Raw genomic sequence first — 24,295 nt, 5'->3', positions numbered from 1 at the left:
GGAGGGGTTGACACTTGCGAAATTCGTTTCTGAATATACCAAAAGTTCAAGAGGAGTGTATATTCGTCGGAAGCAACGTCGTACCATTCGTTATAGAAATTATGATATAGCTTCAGATTTTAATGAATATAAACGAGAAATGGTGACTTTATACATCCCATTTCGCAATGAAGAAGCTGAAATTCTTGACGAAATTAAATTTATTGGGATCTACGATGAAAATGAAAATCATATTTTGGAACGTCGTAGAGAGTTTTAGTCAGATTTAGACATAAACAAGACCATAGAGATTTGTCGACAACTTTGTCGTGAAGACGACCAAGGGAACGAAAGCGATGAAATCCGTGAAGTTGCTACCAGATTTCCAGAGTGCAATCCATTCCAAACATTGTATGATAATACAAATTCGAACGTAAACAGTGATTTGCGCTTAGCGACATAAAATAAACTGGGAGCTATTGCTAGATAAAGGGGGGGCTAATACAGCACTCACTTTGGCTCCGAGATTTCTTGGCTCCGAGATTTCTACTGCGGCAATGCGGTGGTGGCAGATTCTGCTCCGACTTCGTGCGGTAGGCTCCGTCTTCACAGCACTAACATTGAAACTTAAGACGGTGATGGTACCAAATCCGGGTGTGCGTCAGCAACCAAACGCCTTTACTTACACAAAACTGAGCTTGCCGCTTACGTACTGATAGCGGGTGAATGGTTCCTGATGCTTTTGAGCGTCGGAGAAAAACTAGCAATGCGGTTTCGTCGTTAATAAAACAGCAATAATAGAATTTGATTTGCACTTCTTGAGCAAAAACTTAATTGTTCTCTAATTATTGACGGAGCCAGTCATAAAAGAATTTTTCACAAGTTTCGATTATTTATTTAGCGAGAATGGTTTATAAAATCAGCAGGAATGTATGTTTGTAGAATATTATGTTTAGCACGATTTACAATACAATACCGATAACGACAGGAGTATAATAAACTTTTTTATTTATATCACCGAAAACGCAAGATGGTAAGGTTTTTTTTTTATATAATAACTTTTGGGAACTTTGATGTAAGAAGGTTTTATCTCGTTTCAAAAAGATGACAAATGATAATAATTTTACATATATATTCAATAACCAAAAGGTGGTGGTTTTTTTGACAGGTTGGCGATCATGCCATACCGCCATCCTGCATTTGCGGCGAATTAAATTTGGTGGATTTTCGCGGTGGAGGCTGCCACACGTCCATTAGTGTTCCCACTAGGAAATTTAAAGGGTAAATACAATTCATGGATTATGCGGGTAATTCACTATAATACAATTCCATAATAAAATACAGTACAAGATACGGAATATATATAAATTCATAGATATTCGATATAATACAGTTCAATAATCGAATAATACAAGGTACGGGTTAAATATATAAATTCATCGATATACGTATGTACAAGGGGGAGATGGGGCGAGTGGCAGCCTACGCCGCGTAAACATCCTGGCCCGCCTAGGCGCACTAAGCGCCTAACGTGTGTCTTAGCTCTCGGAGAGCTCGTTGGGCTTCCTCGATGAGGAGCTTCCCGATTTTGCCCTTATAGGTGGCGGTGCGCAAGCCGGTGGCGGTACATCGGATGGTGCGATCTGATACGGTCGATGGGCGCGGGTTGCGCCGTGAACTGGATGCGGTGCCGGACACTCCTGCTGCCGTTGCGTACTGGTATGTTTCAGCAGTGCTGCGATTTGGTGGTGCACGGCGGCGTGACTGACGACGGTGGCGCACCGGCTGTGATGCTGCATGTTGGGGTTGGCGACTCACGGTGTCGCGGTGTAAGAGTGTGTGGTGAGGGAGCCCACATAGGTGACAGCGCTCGCGGGAGGTACACACACGTGTGTGGTGTGACAAGGCCAAGCAATTAGTGCAATATTTATGCGCCCTGGCAATCACGGCACGTTGTTGTGGTGGCATGGCCGTAAACAATGGGCACGTCGATAACGCATGATGTCGCATACACAGACGGCAGCGTCGATAATCGGACACGGCGTCGTCAATTCGTGATGGAGTCGCTGGCACTGTCACTTGGGACGCCAAGGAGCGACGCGGTGTAGGAACCGGGGCACGTTGACGATTCATCTGTTGAAAAAAGGAGTATATGAATGTGTGTTGTATATTGAGGAGAACATCAAGGTAGGGACTGCCTGTGAGAGCTACGGTATGATTCAGGTCGTTCTGAGATGGTATCGATAGTTAAGCTTAGTGGACTGTAGTTGGTTGGGGAGATGGTAGGGAACCGTGGGGTTCTGAGTCGAATTCCGCTGGTGGCAGGAAACACAATTTTGTGATAGGCCTGGTGAGCACACCGTTTTGCGTGCGTACGTCGACTACTCGGATATGGCCGTCTCTTCCTAGATGGGTGTCTTCCACGCGTCCTAGGCGCCATTCGGTAGGGGGTAGGTTGTATTCCTTAATGACGACTAGATCGCCGATTTTAGGGGGAGGTCGAGCGGTTTGCCATCGATAACGCTTATGTAACTCCATGAGATAGTCATTCTTCCAGCGTTTGCTGAATTGATGATGTAAAACTTTCAACCGGTCCCAACGGTTGATCATAGAGAGGTGTTCATAGTTCGGTTCGGGGATGGCGAGGAGGGGTGCGCCTCGGAGAAAGTGGCCAGGTGTGAGGGCGGTGAGATCCGCTGGGTCCTGGGAAAGCGGGGAGATAGGGCGAGAATTGAGAACGGCCTCGATACGAATTAATAGGGTTGAGAATTCTTCAAAGGTGAAGCTGTGTGTTCCGGCAACCTTTTTAAAATGGGTTTTAAAGCTTTTGACGGCAGATTCCGATAATCCGCCCATGTGGGGTGCGGCGGGGGTATAAATTTCCAATCGATACCTTGTGGCGCATACTTTTGGACAATATCTGTCGAGACTTCGTTGAGGAAGGCGACGAACTCTACTTCGGTAGCTCGCTTAGCACCAATGAATGTTGTGCCGTTGTCGCTCATCATTTGCTTCGGGTACCCTCGACGCCCTACAAACCGGGCGAAGGCAGCGAGAAAAGCCTTACTAGTGAGACCCGAGCACAATTCCAGGTGGATCGCCTTGGTAGTGAAGCAAACGAAAACGGCCACATAACCTTTTACGAGGGTTGGAGATCGGAGCATCGAAGCTTTGATGTGAAACGGGCCGGCGAAGTCTACGCCAGTAGTAGTGAAGGGGGGCGCGAAAGTGCATCGTTGGGGGGGTAAAGCTGCCATTATTTGGGATTGCGTTTGTCGCTTATGAATGGTGCAGACTTTACATTGGAATATACATTTTTTCAGCTGAGATTTGAGTCGGGGGGTATAGAATTCCTGCCTCATAGCTTGTTGCAGGAGGCGGAGGTCCGCATGGAGGAAGCTCTCGTGTAGAAACCTTATATAAAGGGTAGTAAATCTAGCCTTTTCGGGGAGAATGATGGGATGACACTCATTGTAGGTCATGTCGGCGTTTACTAATCTTCCGTTGGCCCGGATAATCCCGTTTGTGTCCAGGAAGGGGTCAAGTGCCAGTAGGGGACTTCGCTTTCCGATTGGTTTTGCATTTTCGAGGGAGGCTCTTTCGGAAGCGAAGAATTTCGACTGAGTCAAGCTCAGCAGACGGATTTTCGCGCGCATGACGTCGGCGTAAGAGAGGGCGGGATCGGTAGGGGTACGATTGCCTCCTACAGCATTTCTAAGCCGAGTTACAAATTTTAACACGTACGCTGTTACGCGTAGGGCGCGGGGATAGGAGGAGAACCGTTCCAAGAAGTCTTCTGACTCTTCCGCTGCATGCAGTGATTCGACACGGCGAAGTTCGGGGGGTACAATATTTCTGGCCGTTGGTGTTGGCCAGTCCTCGGGGGGTCGGGTAAGCCACTCTGGGCCATTCCACCATAGCGATGAGTTAGCTAGCTCGAGTGGGGTGCATCCTCTGGTGCCCATATCTGCGGGATTGTCTTTGCTTCGCACATGTCGCCAAGGGACATTTCCAACGAGGTCTATGATCTGCGCTGTTCGGTTAGAGACGTAAGTTTTCCACGAGTGGGGTGGCTTTTCCAGCCAGGCTAGCACGATTTCCGAGTCGGACCACATGATTAATTTTTTTTGACTTAGGCCGAGATGGGGTTGGACTACTGCGATTAATTTTGCTAATAAGAGCGCTCCGCATAGCTCCAGGCGTGGCAGACTAATAGTTTTGAGAGGATCCACTTTGCCTTTGGACACTATAAGGTGAGAGTGGACCTGAGTACCGACGGTACTTCTTAGGTACAGGGTTGCGCAATAAGCCTTTTCTGAGGCGTCGCAGAATCCGTGGAGCTCAACGTATTGATCGGGCGTAAAATTCATCCATCGGGGTATCTGGATGGCTGAGATAGAGGGAAGGTTTTGAGAGAACTGCGCCCATTTGGCTAGACGGATGGGTTTAACCTTCTCGTCCCATTCGGTCCCATCTAACCACAATTCTTGCATGAGCATCTTCGCTTGGATCATTATGGGCGTCAGCCACCCTGCGGGATCGAAAAGTTTCGCAATAGAGGAGAGGATTTGCCGCTTCGTGGCTGCAGTGGATGCCGGATTTGAGTCGACGGTATACGAGAATGTATCCGTTAGGGCGTTTCACTGGATGCCAAGGGTCTTGGCGGTGCTAGTCTTTTCGAACTCGAGAATGTTTGTTTCCAGCAGATCAGTTTTCGATATTTTTTGGAGGATGTTGGGATGGTTTGCCGTGATCTTTTTTAGGGGAAAGCCGGCTGAATTGAGAGCGTCTATAGTCTCTGTTAGGGATTGCTCGGCTGATTGAAGATCATGACTGCCAGATAAAATATCGTCAACATACGTCTCGGATTTTAGTATTGGGGCTGCGCGTGGATGGGAATCGGCTATGTCTTTCGCTAGCTCGTGTAGAGTGCGAATAGCCAGGAAAAGCGCGCAGTTAACCCCGAAGGTGACCGTTTTTAACTTATAGTCCTTTATTGGACTGTGTTCGGGGGTTCGGAATATTATCCGTTGGTAGTCTCGGTCATCGGGGTGCAAGAGAATTTGGCGGTACATTTTCTCGACGTCGCCATTAAACACATATTTATATGTTCGCCATTTCAGCAACATAAGTCGGAGATCGGGTTGGAGGGTTGGTCCGGTACATAAAACATCGTTGAGGGAGTGACCGGAACCCGACTTTTTGGAGGCGTTGAACACAACTCTGACTTTTGTTGTCTTTTTATCTGGCCTTACGACTGCATGGTGAGGGAGATAGAATGAGCAGTATTTACCCAGGGATTTTATTTCATTAGGACTGCATTCTTCCATGTGGCTTAGGGACAGATATTCTTCGAGTACCTGGTCGTACTGCTGCTTGAGATCGCCCTTTTTTGAGAGGGAACGTTCCATGCCGTGGAACTGTCGTAGGGCTGCAGTACGGGACTGACCTAGGTCGACATCGTTCGGGAATGTTGGTTTAAAGGGGAGCCGAACCATATATCGACCGTCATCCATGCGAGTGGTTGTGCTTTGATAAAAGTCTTCGCACATTTTATCTTCTGGGGTTTCCACTCGCACTCTGGGTATTTCTTCGATTTCCCAGAATTGCCTTAGCTGTTCATTCAGCTGGACATTCGTCACTTCCCACGCTTGAGAGGAGTGTGATCCGACCTTTTCGGGGGTTTGGCCACTTATTATCCAGCCAAATATCGTGTTTTGTGCTAGCAGTGTGGGCGAGATCTTTTCGATGCCATTTAGCATTATTTGTGGGATAAGATCACTGCCTAACACCAGATCAATTTGGGAGGGGTTCTGAGTGTTGTGGTCTGCTAGCTTGAGATGGGACCATTTACGCATTTGGTCGTTATTTAGCGTGAGTGTTGGGAGTTGCCTAGTGAGCCGAGGTAGCACTATTGCCTGGGCCTTTATTTTTACCTTGTGGTCATTTGAGACTAGGGTCAGTGAGCATAGCTTGTTGGAGGTTTGTACTACTCCGCCTCCCATTCCCGATATTTCAAATAGGGAGTGGGTATATGGGAGGCCTAGCTTGATTTGAGCTTTCGACGAGATGAAGCTACGCTCTGACCCTTGATCCACTAAGGCTCTGAACCTGAAGCAGTCCCCTCGGTGTTCTATGGACACTATCGCTGTGGGGAGAATGATCTTGCTATCATTTTCCGCATACAAAGATTGAATGCGGGCAGCGTTTGAGGTGGTGGGAAGTTCCTCGTTGGGATCTGGGTTGGTAACGTCCTGAGTAGTTGCTACTTGGGCTGCCGTTCTTCGAGGGCCATTGGTTTGGTGTGATATTCCGGTATCGTGGAGGGTGGAGTTGTGGCGACCTTGGCAGTATAGACACGTTCCTGTGCTTGTGCAATCTTTTACGAGGTGGGTTTGTGACAGGCAGTTTTCGCAGAGATTGCTTTCTCTCACGAATTTTTTCCGTTCGGGGATTGCCAGCTTTTTATAATGCAAGCAGCTTTGCAGCTTGTGGGAGTTCTGCTTGCACTTTCTGCAGGCGTATACTTTTTGATGCTCGGCCACATGAGCACTTGTGCGAGTTTGAGAGTAGTTGTTGGTTAGGGGTTTGAGCCTGCCTGAACTGGGGATTGTTTTGACTTGTGGGAGGCTTTGAGAAATTAGTGGAGGGTGGGTTATATCGGGATTTGGCTGGTCGCCATTGATCCACCCTTTCCACTATCTCGTAGCGAGTAGTCAAAAACTGATCCATTTGGGACCAGTTCGGTAGGTCTCTTCTGGAGCTTAAAGATTGCTCCCAAAGCGCAACTGTATTTTCCGGCAGTTTTGAGGTTACCAGATATATTAATATGGGGTCCCAACTGTCTGTCGAGACTTGTTGGGTTGCTAATATCTGGAGACAATTATTAACGGAGGATTGCAATCGCTGGATGTCTTCGCTGTTTTCAGTCGGAATGGGCTTGAGGGTCATGAGGGCTTTGATTTGGTTGTCGACCAGGACTCTTTTATTTTCATAACGGGATTTAAGAGCTTCCCAAGCCAGAGCAAAGTTGTCATCACTCAGTGGAAATTGCTTTACTATCTGGCCGGCTTTCCCTTGGGTTTTGTACCTGAGGTGGTACAGTTTTTGGGCGCTCGAGAGCTTGGGGTGGTTGATATAGACCGCCGTGAACATGTCACGGAAGGACGGCCATTGATCATAACTCCCGTAAAATACTTCGGTGTCACAGGCGGGTACCTTGAGGTGCATCCCGGAACTTTCTTGGGGAGTGGTAGTTGTAGTGGGGACGGGATTGCTTAGTACCCTTAGCTGGAGCTGATCGCCTATTCTTGCCTTTGTGTCTTCATATGCTATAAGGCAGTCGCGGTATTTATTGAAGGCTGAGGCCTTAAAGTCGACGGGAAGATCGTTGTCATCAGATTCCACGACAGCGTCATATGCGCTCTGTAGCCTTTCCCAGAACACATCTATATTTTTATCTTTTATTTTTAGGGATGCTTCGGTGTTATCTTGGATCTCGGTTGTGCCGAACCGAGCGCAGTAATCCGAAAAGAGATCCGTTTCGGATATAAATTTATTTTCGACCACGGTAGCCATTCTAAAAAAGGACTTGCTTAGTTTTACTTTAGCTATTTTGGGAATTTTTTGGGACTGCCTGGTGTTTATTTATGAGGGAATACCAAAGGCAGAAGCTTTCCTATCGGTCAAGAGAGGGTAGGTTAGGACCAGTTAGATTAATTGGGAGTAGTCTGAGACCAGTTGGGATGACCTGCAGAATTTGCCGCTGGGTATTTCAGACAACGTGAAAGTGGCCGAATTTTTTGCTGGGTATCGCAAATAATAATACAGATGTGGGGGGGGATATGTATTTATATTATACCGCAAGGGACACAAGTATTAAAGGGCAATGAGCTAACTTTGTGCAAGTGTGTGTGGGATTTGCCTCGAAATTTTTTAATGCACCGCTTTTACGTACAAGTGTATATGGGGGTGATACTGTATATATATATATATATATAAATGTATTTTTGGCGGGAAATTATAATTCTGGCGGGAGAAATTTGGATTTGGCGGGAGCCACCAAATTTTAGTCGGGGGATATACGTAATGTATGTACGTGTTTTTTATATTGTTGAGAGGCTGGTTTCGTCAATGGCGACGAAGGACCATTAGATAAAGGGGGGGCTAATACAGCACTCACCTTGGCTCCGAGATTTCTTGGCTCCGAGATTTCTACTGCGGCAATGCGGTGGTGGCAGATTCTGCTCCGACTTCGTGCGGTAGGCTCCGTCTTCACAGCACTAACATTGAAACTTAAGACGGTGATGGTACCAAATCCGGGTGTGCGTCAGCAACCAAACGCCTTTACTTACACAAAACTGAGCTTGCCGCTTACGTACTGATAGCGGGTGAATGGTTCCTGATGCTTTTGAGCGTCGGAGAAAAACTAGCAATGCGGTTTCGTCGTTAATAAAACAGCAATAATAGAATTTGATTTGCTCTTCTTGAGCAAAAACTTAATTGTTCTCTAATTATTGACGGAGCCAGTCATAAAAGAATTTTTCACAAGTTTCGATTATTTATTTAGCGAGAATGGTTTATAAAATCAGCAGGAATGTATGTTTGTAGAATATTATGTTTAGCACGATTTACAATACAATACCGATAACGACAGGAGTATAATAAACTTTTTTATTTATATCACCGAAAACGCAAGATGGTAGGGTTTTTTTATTATATAATAACTTTTGGGAACTTTGATGTAAGAAGGTTTTATCTCGTTTCAAAAAGATGACAAATGATAATAATTTTACATATATATTCAATAACCAAAAGGTGGTGGTTTTTTTGACAGGTTGGCGATCATGCCATACCGCCATCCTGCATTTGCGGCGAATTAAATTTGGTGGATTTTCGCGGTGGAGGCTGCCACACGTCCATTAGTGTTCCCACTAGGAAATTTAAAGGGTAAATACAATTCATGGATTATGCGGGTTATTCACTATAATACAATTCCATAATAAAATACAGTACAAGATACGGAATATATATAAATTCATAGATATTCGATATAATACAGTTCAATAATCGAATAATACAAGGTACGGGTTAAATATATAAATTCATCGATATACGTATGTACAAGGGGGAGATGGGGCGAGTGGCAGCCTACGCCGCGTAAACAATTGCCAAACGTAAAGAAAATCTGATGCCAAATGAAGAATTTTATAAACTCATGAGGATGTCAAACCAAAAACAAAAGGAACTTTTGATGCATGTCATTCACAATCTGCAATTACAAAATCCATCTATGTTGCAAATCTTCTTCACGGGACCTTCCGGGTGCGGAAAAACTTTTGTGATTAAACTCTTGATGGAAATTTATAACCGATATTCAGAAATCGATGGATTTTGCAATGCTTATATAACTTGTGCTTCAACTGGAAAAGCTGCTTTTGCTATTGATGGGACAACGATACACACTGCACTAAAGATAAGTATTTCAAAGTTGCTTCCGCTAGATCCCTGTTTAAATACGTTCGAGTATTGGTTATCGACGAAATTAGTATGATAGGGGCCGATCTGTTGTCCCAAGTTGATTCCAGACTAAAACAGATCACTGGTAATTTTCAAACAAACTTTGGAGGTTTGGATCTTATTTTAATTGGCGATCTACGTCAGTTACCACCTGTTCGTGCTACACCGATTTATAAGCAAATCAAGAACCAACTAGCAGGTTCAACACTATGGCGGGGGCTAAAATTTTTTGAACTAAATGAAGTGATGCAACAGAGCAATCGAACTTTTTCAACAATATTAACAAAAATTGGTGATGGCCAGCTGTTAGACGAGGAAGAGTTGGAATTAATGGAGTCATCATTTTACTCCGAAGAGGAGGCTGACACAATTTGCCCAAATGGTATACGATTGTTCTTCGATAATCATTCAGTTGCTAATTACAATAAGAAAATTTTAAACACTGCAATCGAAAAAGTCATTTCCGAAGCAACAGATGTATACATTGGTTGCCAAGCTGTTGAACAGCAAACTTTTATGAGGCAAAAATTACACAAAATGTCCGTTATCGAAACAGGAGGTTTGCCTTATGAAATTACGTTTGTTATCAATAAACCATACATCCTAACAACTAATATTGACGTGTCAGATAGGCTAGCTAATGGCGCTACCGGAAACTTAATTTTTATAGAATATAATGACAATGGGGAGATTGGTCGTTTATGGCTGCATTTCGCTGATTCTGCTAAAACTGATACGTTTTTAGACATTCCCAATTTCGATAAAGTAATCCAATTTAAAATACCATATACAAGATCTGGTGGGGTTGCAATCTACCATAACACACATGACCGGGGTAGTGTTGTTACTCCACAAACAACACTCAACGCAAAACAATTGGAATCAATGTCCGTTCAGATTTCTAAGGTGGGAGAAATATGTGCTTGTGAGAGTACATTGGGTAGCAACAAAACAATTGTAATTGTAGCAATTTATATTTCTCCCAATAAAGCAATAACTAAAGTTATTGAATTCATCCACGAGGGTTTAATAAAATATACCACAAAATGCCGATGATTTTAAGTGGAGATTTCAATGTAAATTTTGCCTCGGATACATCGATTTCATTAGGAGGACTCATGAAAGCATATAAACTTATAAGGTGTAAAATTATATCAATTTACACACGCTGTTATATGAACGCACCTAGTAATACTCTTGATAAACTTGATTGTTTATCAGCTGTATTATTGCCGAACAAATTTTTTTTTGATTGTTATACAAATTAAAAAATGCCAAGATTAAGTGAAAAATCAAAACTAAAACGCATTTACTTGCTAATGTTGGAGATTTCTGATGAAAATGCCTGCTGTAATGTCTGCAAGGTTGCATTCCTTTGAGTTTACCGCGTTTACACAACGAAATGTGCGCGTAAATTTATACAAATTGTGTAAATGATTTTTCATACAAAATTTGACAGCTCGTTTACGCACTAGATAAATTTATACGTTTACACACTTTATAAGGCATTTATACGGTTACATGAGTCCTCCTATTAATTGATTTTCTCGCCACCAAATTTAATTTAAAGCTTTGCAGCAGTCGCACTGAATCTACAACGCGATCAAAAACAGCAATTGACGCCGTGTTTCAAAGGAACATTGATCAAATCGAAACTAAGACATATGTTTCATATTTTAGTTATCATAAGCCACTTTTATCTTTTGTAGAAATTTGATTAATAATAATAAAATTAAAAGTCTAAAAATATTCCTTAGTTTAATTTAAAGAAGGTTACACTTCAGAATTACCGATATCTGTCAACAAACAGATTTTCAGAGTATAAAATCACCATTCATTTGTTTCAGGGTTTTTAGAGTATAAAATCACCATTCCTTTATTTCAGAGTTTATAATTCAACATCACCACACTCATATAGAAGCTAGTGATGCTTTGTATGTGTATGTGTGTGTGGAATTTTACGAACACACCACACTCAAATAGGAAAAGCAACATAGACAATCTTAAGTACGGCATTTGACGTAGAAATTAAAACGCCTGTATGGCACATGTGGTAAGCGTGCGAATGAGCACGCGATGTTCGCGAATTCGAAGCTGGCTACGTTTTCTAATTTGTTTATTTTTTTTTTCATATAACTTCTTTTTTTATCTTTAATATATGTTTTTTTTAATCATTTAATGCGAAACGTCACTTACATCATAATTGCATTTGATTTGTCTTTGTAATGGAATTTATTACGGTTGTGATATTTTGTGAGAAATAGAATTACCGATATCTGTAAACAACTGAATATTCATAATTTTGTTGGTTACGTTTAGGGACCGATATGCCGAAAGATAACAACGAGGCTCGTGATAGACGGCGAAATGCTAAATTTAAGAAGTAAACTTCCCCTGGGTGTGCACCGCACACACTTATTTTTTTGTTTTTATACTCAGTTGATCAGAGCTCACAGAGTATATTAACTTTGATTGATTAACGGTTGGTTGTACAGGTATAAAGGAATCGAGATAGATATAAATATATATAAGGCGCGATAACCTCCGAAGAGATCTAAGGCCGAGCTTCTCTTCTAATTTGCGTCGTGTTCCTCATGATTTTAAGCCGACTCCAAACGGCATCTGCAAGGCAGATGAGTTTTCACTGAGAGCTTTTCATGGCAGAAATACACCCGGAGCGCTTGCCAAACACTGCCGAGGGGCGGCCCCGTTTAGAAAAATTTTCTTCTAATTGAAAAACCTTATTTCTAAAATTTTTTTTTTGATGTTGCTTTGCCCGGGGTTTGAACCCAGGGCATCCGGTGTGGTAGGCGGAGCACACTACCATCACACCACGGTGGCCGAGATAGATATAGACTTCGATATATCAAAATCATGAGTATCGAAAAAAAATTTGATTGAGCCATGTTCGTCCGTCCGTCCGTCCGTCCGCCCATTAACAAGATAACTTGAGTAAATTTTGAGGTGTCTTGATGAAATTTGGTACGCAGATTCCTGGGCACTCATCTCAGATCTCTACGTAAAATGAACGATATCGGAACATAACCACGCCCACTTTTTCGATATCGAAAATTTCGAAAAATAGAAAAAGTGCGACAATTCATTACAAAAGACGGATAAAGCGATAAAATTTGGTAGGTGAGTTAACCGTATGACGCAGAATAGAAAATTAGTAAAATTTTGGACAATAGGCGTGGTACCGCCCACTTTTAAAAGAAGGTAATTTAGAATTTTTGTAAGCTGTAATTTGGCAGTCGTTGAAGATATCATGATGAAATTTGAATGAAGACTGAATGAAGACTTAAGACGTATAGCAAACTGGGCTAACCTAAATAAACTATCTCTCAATGCAGCTAAATCTAAGGCGATTGTGTTAGCAAATACATCAAGTGACGTAAACAACTTTCCTGATATTATTCTCAATGGAGATAAAATCATTTTTCATAATGTGGTAACTAATTTAGGTTATAAAGTCAACTCTAAACTGACTTGTGTTGACCATATCAACCTTGTGGTGAGGAAGATATATAATACCTTGCGTAATTTATACAGAACTGCCTATTTGTTACCACGAAACGCTAAGATGAAATTGGTCAAAGCTCTAATAATACCTCAAGTCTCGTATGGTGAACTAATATACGGTAACCTGGACTCAATGTCACTCAACAAATTGCATCTGGCCTTTAACAATGTTTCCCGGTTTGTTTTTTCTAAAAAGAAATTTGATCACATATCTTCTTATGCAATGCAAATTCTTGGATGCGATATTTATAATTTCCTAAAAATGCGAAATCTCTGTTTTTTGCATAAGCTAATACACTCACAAAAGCCGCCGTACTTATTTAACAAACTAAGTTTCTGCCAATCTACACGGACTTTGAATCTATTAGTCCCGAATTTTAAGTACACAACGTCATCCAGAATGTTCTTTGTCAGTACAATCCGTCTATGGAACTCACTCCCATACGCAACTAAAGCTATTAGGAAAGCAGGATGTTTTAAGCAGGCAGTATTATCTTTTCTCAACTCTTAACCTACCTTTTAATTACATATCTTTATCCTTGTCACAAAAATTTTGAACTGAGGATGTTTAATTGTTAAAGAATAAGTTTATTTTATTACCTTTTTAACTCTTGTATTTACGTTATATTATATTAGATTATATTATATTATATTACTCTACTTTTATTTTTGATAATGTGATACGATTGATGTACTATCTAAAAGACTATGTCTTACTTGTACAAAAAACTCAAATAAATGAAATGAAATGAAATGAAATTTGGCAGGAACGTTACTCCTTTTACTATATGTATGCTTAATAAAAATTAGCAAAATCGGAGACCGACCACGCCCACTTAAAAAAAAATTTGTTTAAAGTCAAATTAAAAAAAAAGTTAATATCTTTACAGTATATAAGTAAATTATGTAAACATTCAACTGCAGTAATGATATGGTGCAACAAAATACAAAAATAAAAGAAAATTTCAAAATGGGCGTGGCTCCGCCCTTTTTAATTTAATTTGTCTAGGATACTTTTAATGCCATAAGTCGAACAAAAATTTACCAATCCTTGTGAAATTTGGTAGAAGCTTAGATTCTAGGACGATAACTGTTTTCTGTGAAAAAGGGCGAAATCGGTTGAAGCCACGCCCAGTTGTTATACACAGTCGACCGGCTGTCCTTCCGCTCGGCCGTTAACACGATAACTTGAACAAAAATCGATATATCTTTACTAAACTCAGTGCACGTATTTATCTGAACTCACCGTGTATTGGTATAAAAAATGGCTGAAATGCGACTATGACCACGCCCACTTTTTCGATATCGAAAGTTACGAAAAATGAAAAAAATGCCATAATTCTATACCAAATACGAAAAAAGGAATGAAATATGGTAATTGGATTAGTTTATTGACGCAAAATATAAATATAGAAAAAAACTTTGTAAAATGGGTGTGACACTTACCTTATTAAGTAGAAGAAAATGAAAAAGTTCTGCAGGGCGGAATCAAAAGCCCTTGGAATGTTGGCAGGAATACTGTTCGTGGTATTACATATATAAATAAATTAGCGGTACCCGACAGATGATGCTCTGGGTCACCCTGTTCCACATTTTGGTCGATATCTCGAAAACGCCTTCACATATACAACTACCACCACTCCCTTTTAAAACCCTCATTAATGTCTTTAATTTGATATCCATATCATACAAGCACATTATAGAGTCACCCCTGGTCCAACTTTATGGCGATATCTCGAAAAGGCCTCCACTTATAGAACTAAGGCCCTCTCCCTTTTAAAATACTCATTATAACCTTTCGTTTGATACCCATATTGTACAAGCGCATTCTAGAGTCAGCCCTGGTCCACCTTTATAAAGATATCCCGAAAAGGCATCCGCATATAGAATTAAGGCCAACTCCCTTTTAAAATACTCATTAACAACTTTCATTTGATACCCATATCGTACAAACAAATTCTAGAGTCACCCCTGGTCCACCTTTATGGTGATATCTCGAAAAGGCGTCCACCTATAGAACTAAGGCCCACTCCCTTTTAAAATACTCAATAACACCTTTCATTTGATACCCATATCCTACAAACAAATTCTATAGTCACGCCTGGTCCACCTTTATGGCTATATCTCGAAAAGGCATCCACCCATAGAAATAAGGCCCACTCCCTTTTAAAATACTCATTAACACCTTTCGCCTGATACCCATATTGTACAAACGCATTCTAGAGTCACCCCTGATCCACCTTTATGGCGATATCTCGAAAAGGCGCCCACCTATAGAACTAAGGCCCACGCCCTTTTAAAAAAACCCCTTAACACCTTTCATTTTATACCCATATCGTACAAACAAATTCAAGAGTCCCCTGGTCCACCTTTATGGCGATATCTCGAAAAGGCGTCCACCTATAGAACTAGGGCCCACGCCCTTTTAAAATACTCATTAACAGCTTTCATTTGATACCCATATCGTACAAGCAAATTCTAGAGTCAGCTCTGGTCCACCTTTATGGCGATATCCCTAAATGGCGTCCACCTATATAACTATGGCCCACTCCCTCCTAAAATACTCTTTAATACCTTCCATTTGATACACATGTTATACAAACACATTCCAGGGTTACCCTAGGTTCATTTTCCTACATGGTGATTTTCCCTTATTTTGTCTCCATAGCTCTCAATTGAGTATGTAATGTTCAGTTACACCCGAACTTAGCCTTCCTTACTTGTTGATTTTGAAGTTAAAGCCTGCTTTAATTTATAACGTACGTTTTCCGCCATCTAGGGTTCCATTTTTCCGAGGGCTAACTCTCAATCCACCATGATATCATTAATTGGTGAACATTTGTGTGGCAACGCAAAATTTAGGCCTTTATTTAAAAGCTTTTTCTCGTTTTCATCTAGTATAATGTTTGAATTGTTTATAATAATATTAGGTATGAACGCGAGATGGCGGAAAACGTACGTTATAAATTAAAGCAGGCTTTAACTTCAAAATCAAAAAAAAAAAAAAAAAATCAAAAAAGCCAGTTTTTTGCATAGCACCGTAAAATCACTAAACGATAAGAATATTTATATAACAAAAGCCGATAAAGGTAACTGCGTGATTGTACTGAATCGAGAGGATTACAACAGAGGTATGAGTACCTTAATAGAGGAAGGGAACTACAATAAGGTAAAAGATCCTCTTCCAAAAATGAAGAAACAAGTGCTGGAATGTCGAAAAAAGTATTCGGATTTGTTCGGTCGCCGATGGGCTAAAAAATGCACAAATCGTGTGTGCGTGTGCCCCGTTTGTATGGCTTATATAAGGCTCATAAGCCGGGCAACAAATTTTGACCTATTATTGCTGGATACACTGCGCCCATAGTAAATATTGAATCATGGCTGAGTAGCGACTTCAGGAAGCTCAAAAGCTTCGATAATTTCTCGATAAAAAATTCCCTGGAATTAATCGAAAAGATTAAAAATTTACATTTGACTTCCAAGGATTGTTTGGAGACATTCGATATAACTTCGTAGAAATGGTGCCATGGATTCGTTGCGTATTTGGCTTGATAAACAAAATATTAATCCGACGATCTCCAATGCACTATTTGACTTAACGTATACATGCACTAACCAATCCTTTTTCCAGTTTAGAGGTGAGTTCTATGAACAGACGGATGGTTTACCAATGGGGTTAAATATAAGCACCTTTCTTTGCAATTTGTTCATGAACACAATAAAAGAACAGCTAATTCGAAGCTCTCTCTTTCCACGCTTTTACAGTCGATATGTTGATGACTGCTTTATTATCATTGAGAGAAACAAAATCCAGCAGACACTAAATTTATTTATAAATAATAAAATAAATGTAAGGCGCGATAAACTGCGAAGAGATCTAAGGCCGAGCTTCTCTTCCAATTTGCGTCGTGCCCCTCTTGATTTACCCTACAAATTGGCCGGACGGGACCTACATGATTTTATGCCGCCTCCGAACGGCATCTGCAAGGCAGATGAGTTTTCACTGAGAGCTTTTCATAGCAGAAATACACCCGGAGCGCTTGCCAAACACTGCCGAGGGGCGATCCCGCTTAGAAAAATTTTCTTCTAATTGAAAAACTTTATTTCTAAAATTTTTTTTGATGTTGCTTTTCCCGGGATTTGAACCCAGGGCATCCGGTGTGGTAGACGGAGCACGCTACCATCACACCACGGTGGCCGCCACTAAATTTATTTAATTCAATGAATAATTCCATACAATTTATATGCGAGCACGAAACCAATAATGAGTTGCCCTTTTTGGACTTAAACACAATACTGATGGAGCTATCGAATTTAATATTTATCGGAAGCCGGCATCGACTGAGCGCTTTATCCCAGTCGAGCCATAACTACTCTTACAAATTATCTGCTTTGAATTCGATGGTGCATCGTATTGTAAATGTCCCACTGAGCGATGACGCATATAAAAACAAGTAAGGAAGGTTAAGTTCGGGTGTAACCGAACATTACATACTCAGTTGAGAGCTATGGTGACAACATAAGGGAAAATAACCATGTAGGAAAATGAACCGAGGGAAACCCTGGAATGTGTATCAAATGAAAGGCATTAAAGAGTATTTTATGAGGGAGTGCGCCATAGTTCTATAGGTGGACGCCATTTAGGGATATAGCCATAAAGGTGGATCAGGGTTGACTCTAAAATGCGTTTGTACGATATGGGTATCAAATGAAAGGTGTTAATGAGTATTTTAAAAGGGAGTAATCCCTAGTTCCATAGGTGGACGCCGTTTCAAGATATCGCCACAAAGGTGGACCAGGGGTGACCCTAGAATTTGTTTGTACAATATGGGCATCAAACGAATGGTGTTAATGAATATTTTAAAAGGGAGTTGGCCTTAGTTCTATAGGTGGATGCCGTTTCGAAATATCGCCATAAAGGTGGACCAGGGGTGACTCTAGAATGTGTTTCTACGATATGGGTATCAAATTAAAGGTATTAATGAGGGTTTTAAAAGGGAGTGGTGGTTGTTGTATATTTTCGAGATATCGCCATAAAGTTGGACCAGGGGTGACTCTAGAATGCGTTTGTACGATATGGGTATCAAATGAAAGGTGCTAATGAGTATTTTAAAAGGAAGTAATCCTTAGTTCCATAGGTGGACGCCGTTTCGAGATAGCGCCATAAAGGTGGACCAGGGGTGACCCTAGAATTTTTTTGTACAATACGGGTATCAAAAGAAAGGTGTTAATGAGTATTTTAAAAGGGAGTAATCCTTAGTTCCATAGGTGGACGCCGTTTCGAGATATCGCCATAAAGGTGGACCAGGGGTGACCCTAGAATTTGCTTGTACAATATGGGCATCAAACGAAAGTTGTTAATGCGTATTTTAAAAGGGAGTGGGCCTTAGTTCTATAGGTGGACGCCATTTCGAAATATCGCCATAAAGGCGGACCAGGGGTGACTCTAGAATATGTTTGTACGATATGGGTATAAAATTAAAGGTATTAATGAGGGTTTTAAAAGGGAGCGGTGGTTGTTATATAGGTGGTCGCACTTTCGAGATATCGCCATAAAGGTGGGCCAGGGGTGACCCTAGAATTTGTTTGTACAATATGGGTATCAAAAGAAAGGTGTTAATGAGTATTTTAAAAGGGAGTAATCCTTAGTTCCATAGGTGGACGCCGTTTCGAGATATCGCCATAAAGGTGGACCAGGGGTGACCCTAGAATTTGTTTGTACAATATGGGTATCAAAAGAAAGATGTTAATGAGTATTTTAAAAGGGAGTAATCCTTAGTTCCATAGGTGGACGCCGTTTCGATATATCGCCATAAAGGTGGAGCAGGGGTGACCCTAGAATTTGTTTGGACGATATGGTTATCAAATGAAAGGGGTTAATGAGCATTTTAAAAGGGAGTGGGGCTTAGTTCTATAGGTGGACTTTCGAGATATCGCCATAAAGGTGGACCAGGGGTGACTCTAGAATGAGTTTGTACGATATGGGTATCAAATTAAAGGTATTAATGAGAGTTTTAAAAGGGAGTGGTGTGAAGGCGTTTTCCAGATATCGACCAAAATGTGGACCAGGGTGACCCAGAACATCATCTGTTGGATACCGCTAATTTATTTATATATGTAATACCTGCCAAGCTTTTAAGGGTTTTTTATTTCGCCCTGCAGAACTTTTCATTTTCTTCTACTTAATATGGTAGGTGTCACAACCATTTTATAAAGTTCTTTCTAAAGTTATATTTCGCGTCAATAAAACAATCCAATTACCTTACCATGTTTCATCCCTTTTTTCGTATTTGGTATACAATTATGGCATTTTTTCATTTTTCGTAATTTTCGATATCGAAAAAGTGGGCGTGGTCTTAGTCGGATTTCGTTCATTTTTCATACCAAGATAAAGTGAGTTCAAGTAAGCACGTTAACTAAGTTCAATAAAGATATGTCGATTTTTGCTCAAGTTATCGTGTTAACGGCCATGCGGAAGGACAGACGGACGACTGTGTATAAAAACTGGGCGTGGCATCAACCGATTTCGCCCATTTTCACAGAAAACAGTTAATGTCATAAAATCTATGCCCCTACCAAATTTCAAAAGGATTGGTTAATTTTTGTTCGACTTATGGCGTTAAAAGTATCCTCGACAAATTAAATGAAAAAGGGCGGAGCCACGCCCATTTTGAAATTGTCTTTTATTTTTGTATTTTGTTGCACCGTATTATTGCTGGAGTTGAATGTTGACATAACTTACTTATATACTGTAAAGATATTAAATTTTTTGTTAAAATTTTACTTTAAAAAATTTTTTTTTTAAAAGTGGGCGTGGTCCTTCTCCGATTTTGCTAATTTTTATTAAACGGACATACAGTAATAGGAGTAACGTTCCTGCAAACTTTATCATGATATCTTCAACGACTGCCAAATTACAGCTTGCAAAACTTTTAAATTACCTTCCTTTAAAAGTGGGCAGTGCCACGCCCGTTGTCCAAAATTTTACTAATGTTCTATTCCGCGTTATAAGTTCAACTCATCTACCAAGTTTCGTCGCTTTAGCTGTATTTTGTAATGAATTATCGCACTTTTTCGGTTTTTCGAAATTTTCGATATCGAAAAAGTGGGCGTGGTTATAGTCCTATATCGTTCATTTTAAATAGCGATCTGAGATGAGTGCTCAGGAACCTACATACCAAATTTCATCAAGATACCTCAAAATTTACTCAAGTTATCGTGTTAACGGACGGACGGACGGACATGGCTCAATCAAATTTTTTTCGATCCTGATTATTTTGATATATGGAAGTCTATATCTATCTCGATTCCTTTATATATGTACAACCAACCGTTATCCAATCAAACTTAATATACTCTGTGAGCTCTGCTCAACTGAGTATAAAGAAAAGCAGACAATAAAACATATTGCAGAAACAAATGGGTATAGTTCTAGCAGTATAGAGCAGCTAGTGAGAAAACACCGAACCAAAAAAGATCGACGTGAGAGCAGTTCTTTTTTCGAAACGGTAAGCGTGGAAAATAAAAATAGGTCTTGGTGTAGCATGGCATATGATTCGCGACCTTTTAATAATATTAAAAAAATATTTAATGCAGTATATTTAAAAGTCGCTCCGAAAACGACAACAAAACTCAAATCCTTACTAAATTCAGCCAAAGATAAGTGTGCAAGTCTGGACAAACCGGGAATTTACTCCATCACTTGCTCATACAAAAATAACGACGGGAAAGAATGTGGCGTAAAATACATAGGCCAATCGACACGCACTGTTCGGACAAGGTTCAACGAACACTTGAAATACATAAAAAATATTGAACCGAAAAGTGGAATCGCTGAACACGCTTTATCGAAACAGCACTCGATAAGTTTTGACGATTTCAAATTAATTAAATCTGAATCTAGTGTAAATAGATTGAATATTTTAGAATCGTTACATATTTATTTAACCAAAAATGTCTCAGTAAAACGTGATACTGGTCCACTGTATTCTAGTCTCTTCACAGCGTTGCAGCAAACTTCGCTAGTACCGTATCTTGTTAGTACATATTAATTTTGTTATTGCATATTAATTTTTTTTGTTTATCTTTGTTTCATTTCTCTTTACATTGTATTTGCATTGTATCAGTTTTTTTAATGATTCACGGAGTGACTTTGTTAGCCTTACTTGTTAATTTCTTTTGACAATGGTTAGTTGAAAACTAGCAACTGATGATGACAATACGCGCGTGTCGAAACAATTGTATTGTTATAAATAAAACAATTTAAACGACTAAAAGGTGTTGTTTCAGTTTTATATGTTGTATCGTATAAGTCGTTTAGCACTCTAAAACTAAAATTGTTTAACATTTCCGACCTAATCGTTGCGGGTGAAAGTATAATCAATGGATCAAAAAGTTTGCTGGCATCGGCCAGAAATGCTCTCTTAGTTAAGACGCAGGGCGGTTCTCCTAGAGAAATAGAAAATGTAAAATAGTCCTCTTCCATATACAAAATTAGTCCCAGAGCATGTACATTGTTGCCATCTACGGTGTAGTGCGATATGTCCTTGGATTCACTAGCGATAGTCTCATTTAACTCCGTACAATTTGACGCCCACTTCCTTAATTCGAACCCACCTTCTCGCAGAATATCGGACACATTCCGCTGCAATGCCTTGAACTCCGACTTGCGAGACGCACCAATGAGAAGATCGTTCATGTAGAAATCCTTAAGGATTGCGGTAACTGATTTTTGACAAATAGTGGAAGATTGTATCGCGGTTGTTGCATCGATTTGACAGCCAAATGCGAGCGTCGGCCTCCATAAGTACCGCGTAGCATACGGTAGCCTGTAATAGGTAGAGATGTGTTAGAGCGCCAAACAATTTGATGTAAGTCAACGCGTTTATCCGAAAAACAGACTTGTCGATACATTTTTGCAACGTCTGCAGTTACTGCGTATTTATATATTATAAAGCGTGAGAGCAGTTCTTTTTTCGAAACGGTAGGCGTGGAAAATAAAAATAGGTCTTGGTGTAGCATGACATATGATTCGCGACCTTTTAATAATATTAAAAAAATATTTAATGCAGTATATTTAAAAGTCGCTCCGAAAACGACAACAAAACTCAAATCCTTACTGAATTCAGCCAAAGATAAGTGTGCAAGTCTGGACAAACCGGGAATTTACTCCATCACTTGCTCATACAAAAATAACGACGGGAAAGAATGTGGCGTAAAATACATAGGCCAATCGACACGCACTGTTCGGACAAGGTTCAACGAACACTTGAAATACATAAAAAATATTGAACCGAAAAGTGGAATCGCTGAACACGCTTTATCGAAACAGCACTCGATAAGTTTTGACGATTTCAAATTAATTAAATCTGAATCTAGTGTAAATAGATTGAATATTTTAGAATCGTTACATATTTATTTAACCAAAAATGTCTCAGTAAATCGTGATACTGGTCCACTGTATTCTAGTCTCTTCACAGCGTTGCAGCAAGCTTCGCTAGTACCGTATCTTGTTAGTACATATTAATTTTGTTATTGCACATTAATTTTTTTTTGTTTATCTTTGTTTCATTTCTCTTTACATTGTATTTGCATTGTATCAGTTTTTTTAATGACTCACTGAGTGACTTTGTTAGCCTTACTTGTCAATTTCTTTTGACTGTGGTTAGTTGAAAAGTAGCAACTGATGATGACACCACACGCGTGTCGAAACAATTGTATTGTTATAAATAAAACAATTTAAACGACTAAAAGGTGTTGTTTCAATTTTATATGTTGTATCGTATAAGTCGTTTAGCACTCTAAAACTAAAATTGTTTAACATTTTCGACCTAATCGTTGCGGGTGAAAGTATAATCAATGGATCAAAAAGTTTGCTGGCATCGGCCAGAAATGCTCTCTTAGTTAAGACGCAGGGCGGTTCTCCTAGAGAAATAGAAAATGTAAAATAGTCCTCTTCCATATACAAAATTAGTCCCAGAGCATGTACCTTGTTGTCATCTACGGTGTAGTGCGATATGTCCTTGGATTCACTAGCGATAGTCTCATTTAACTCCGTACAATTTGACGCCCACTTCCTTAATTCGAACCCACCTTCTCGCAGAATATCGGACACATTCCGCTGCAATGCCTTGCACTCCGACTTGCGAGACGCACCAATGAGAAGGTCGTTCATGTAGAAATCCTTAAGGATTGCGGTAGCTGATTTTTGACAAATAGTGGAAGATTATATCGCGGTTGTTGCATCGATTTGACAGCCAAATGCGAGCTTCGGCCTCCATAAGTACCGCGTAGCATACGGTAGTCTGTAATAGGTAGAGATGTGTTAGAGCGCCAAACAATTTGATGTAAGTCAACGTGTTTATCCGAAAAACAGGCTTGTCGATACATTTTTGCAACGTCTGCAGTTACTGCGTATTTATATATTATAAAGCTCAAAAGAATTGATTACAAGTATGACCCATTTCAAGTAATTCCTGCATGAATTCGTTATAGCGTGTCCACAGCTTCCGATCACCGGCGAATCTGCGCTCCATTCGTAAGACGTTTCGCACGGCGAGATCTCTTGATTCACCTAACGGCACGTCGACCTTGAGTGGTAACTCCACTACAAAGCGTCCGTCCGGCTTTCTAGTATGTGTACATTCAAAATGCTCCTCGCAGTACCGTTCATCGTGGGTAAAATACCGTGTTTGCGGTGCTTCTTCAAGTTCCCACAATCTAGCTAATGTTCTGTCTAAATTTACATCACAGTGCAACTATTGTATATGGTTTGCGGATGTAACGGATGTATCTACGTTTCCACATAACGTCCAGCCGAAGACTGTCTTTTATATTATTGGCGTAGCAGATAGGCATTAAGCAGCTCACTTAAAATGAGTCGATCCGTGCCAACTAAGATGTCTACACGACCGGGTTCTATATATTGAGGGTCAGCTAAAAACATTCCCTTGATGTGAGACCATTCAGGAACGCTTAGACTATGCGATGGCAAATCGCCCGTAATCTTTTGAAGAATTAATGCATTGATGGAGTTGCATTCACTTGAATGTCGCGAAGAAAGCAGTAATGACGTCTCGCCCTTACAACGATCACCCTGAGAAGCGCCAATTCCCGTTACACATATGGAGAAGATTTGTGAGTTAAACCTAGACGTTGTACGCATGCCTCAGTTACGAATGTGGCGTGAGAACCTGAATCGAATAGTAAGCGAGCATTCTGCCATCGATCAGCAGAATCACGTACCTTTACTAGGGCGGTTGATAACAACACAGCT

At 40.5% G+C, this 24,295-nt stretch overlaps 1 protein-coding gene across 14 annotated transcripts in view; it reads right to left on the bottom strand.

Moving 5' to 3' along the window:
- The window catches only part of ey (eyeless), a 2,912,801-nt gene that overhangs the window by 2,347,603 nt on the left and 540,903 nt on the right, over positions 1 to 24,295 (bottom strand). The window contains exon 1 of one of the 14 annotated variants that reach the window (XM_067758166.1): positions 8,162 to 8,174. The exons of the other annotated variants lie outside the window; for them this stretch is intronic. The gene's annotated coding sequence lies outside the window, so the exon portion shown is untranslated. Of the gene's footprint in view, positions 1 to 8,161; positions 8,175 to 24,295 lie in introns of those variants that run through there. 14 annotated transcript variants of the gene reach the window in all.

The sequence above is a fragment of the Eurosta solidaginis genome, chromosome X (assembly GCF_040869045.1).
Source record: "Eurosta solidaginis isolate ZX-2024a chromosome X, ASM4086904v1, whole genome shotgun sequence".
NCBI classification, from domain to species: domain Eukaryota; kingdom Metazoa; phylum Arthropoda; class Insecta; order Diptera; family Tephritidae; genus Eurosta; species Eurosta solidaginis.
The sequence above is the reverse complement of the archived record's forward strand: the minus strand, read 5'-3'. Positions and strand labels throughout refer to the sequence as shown.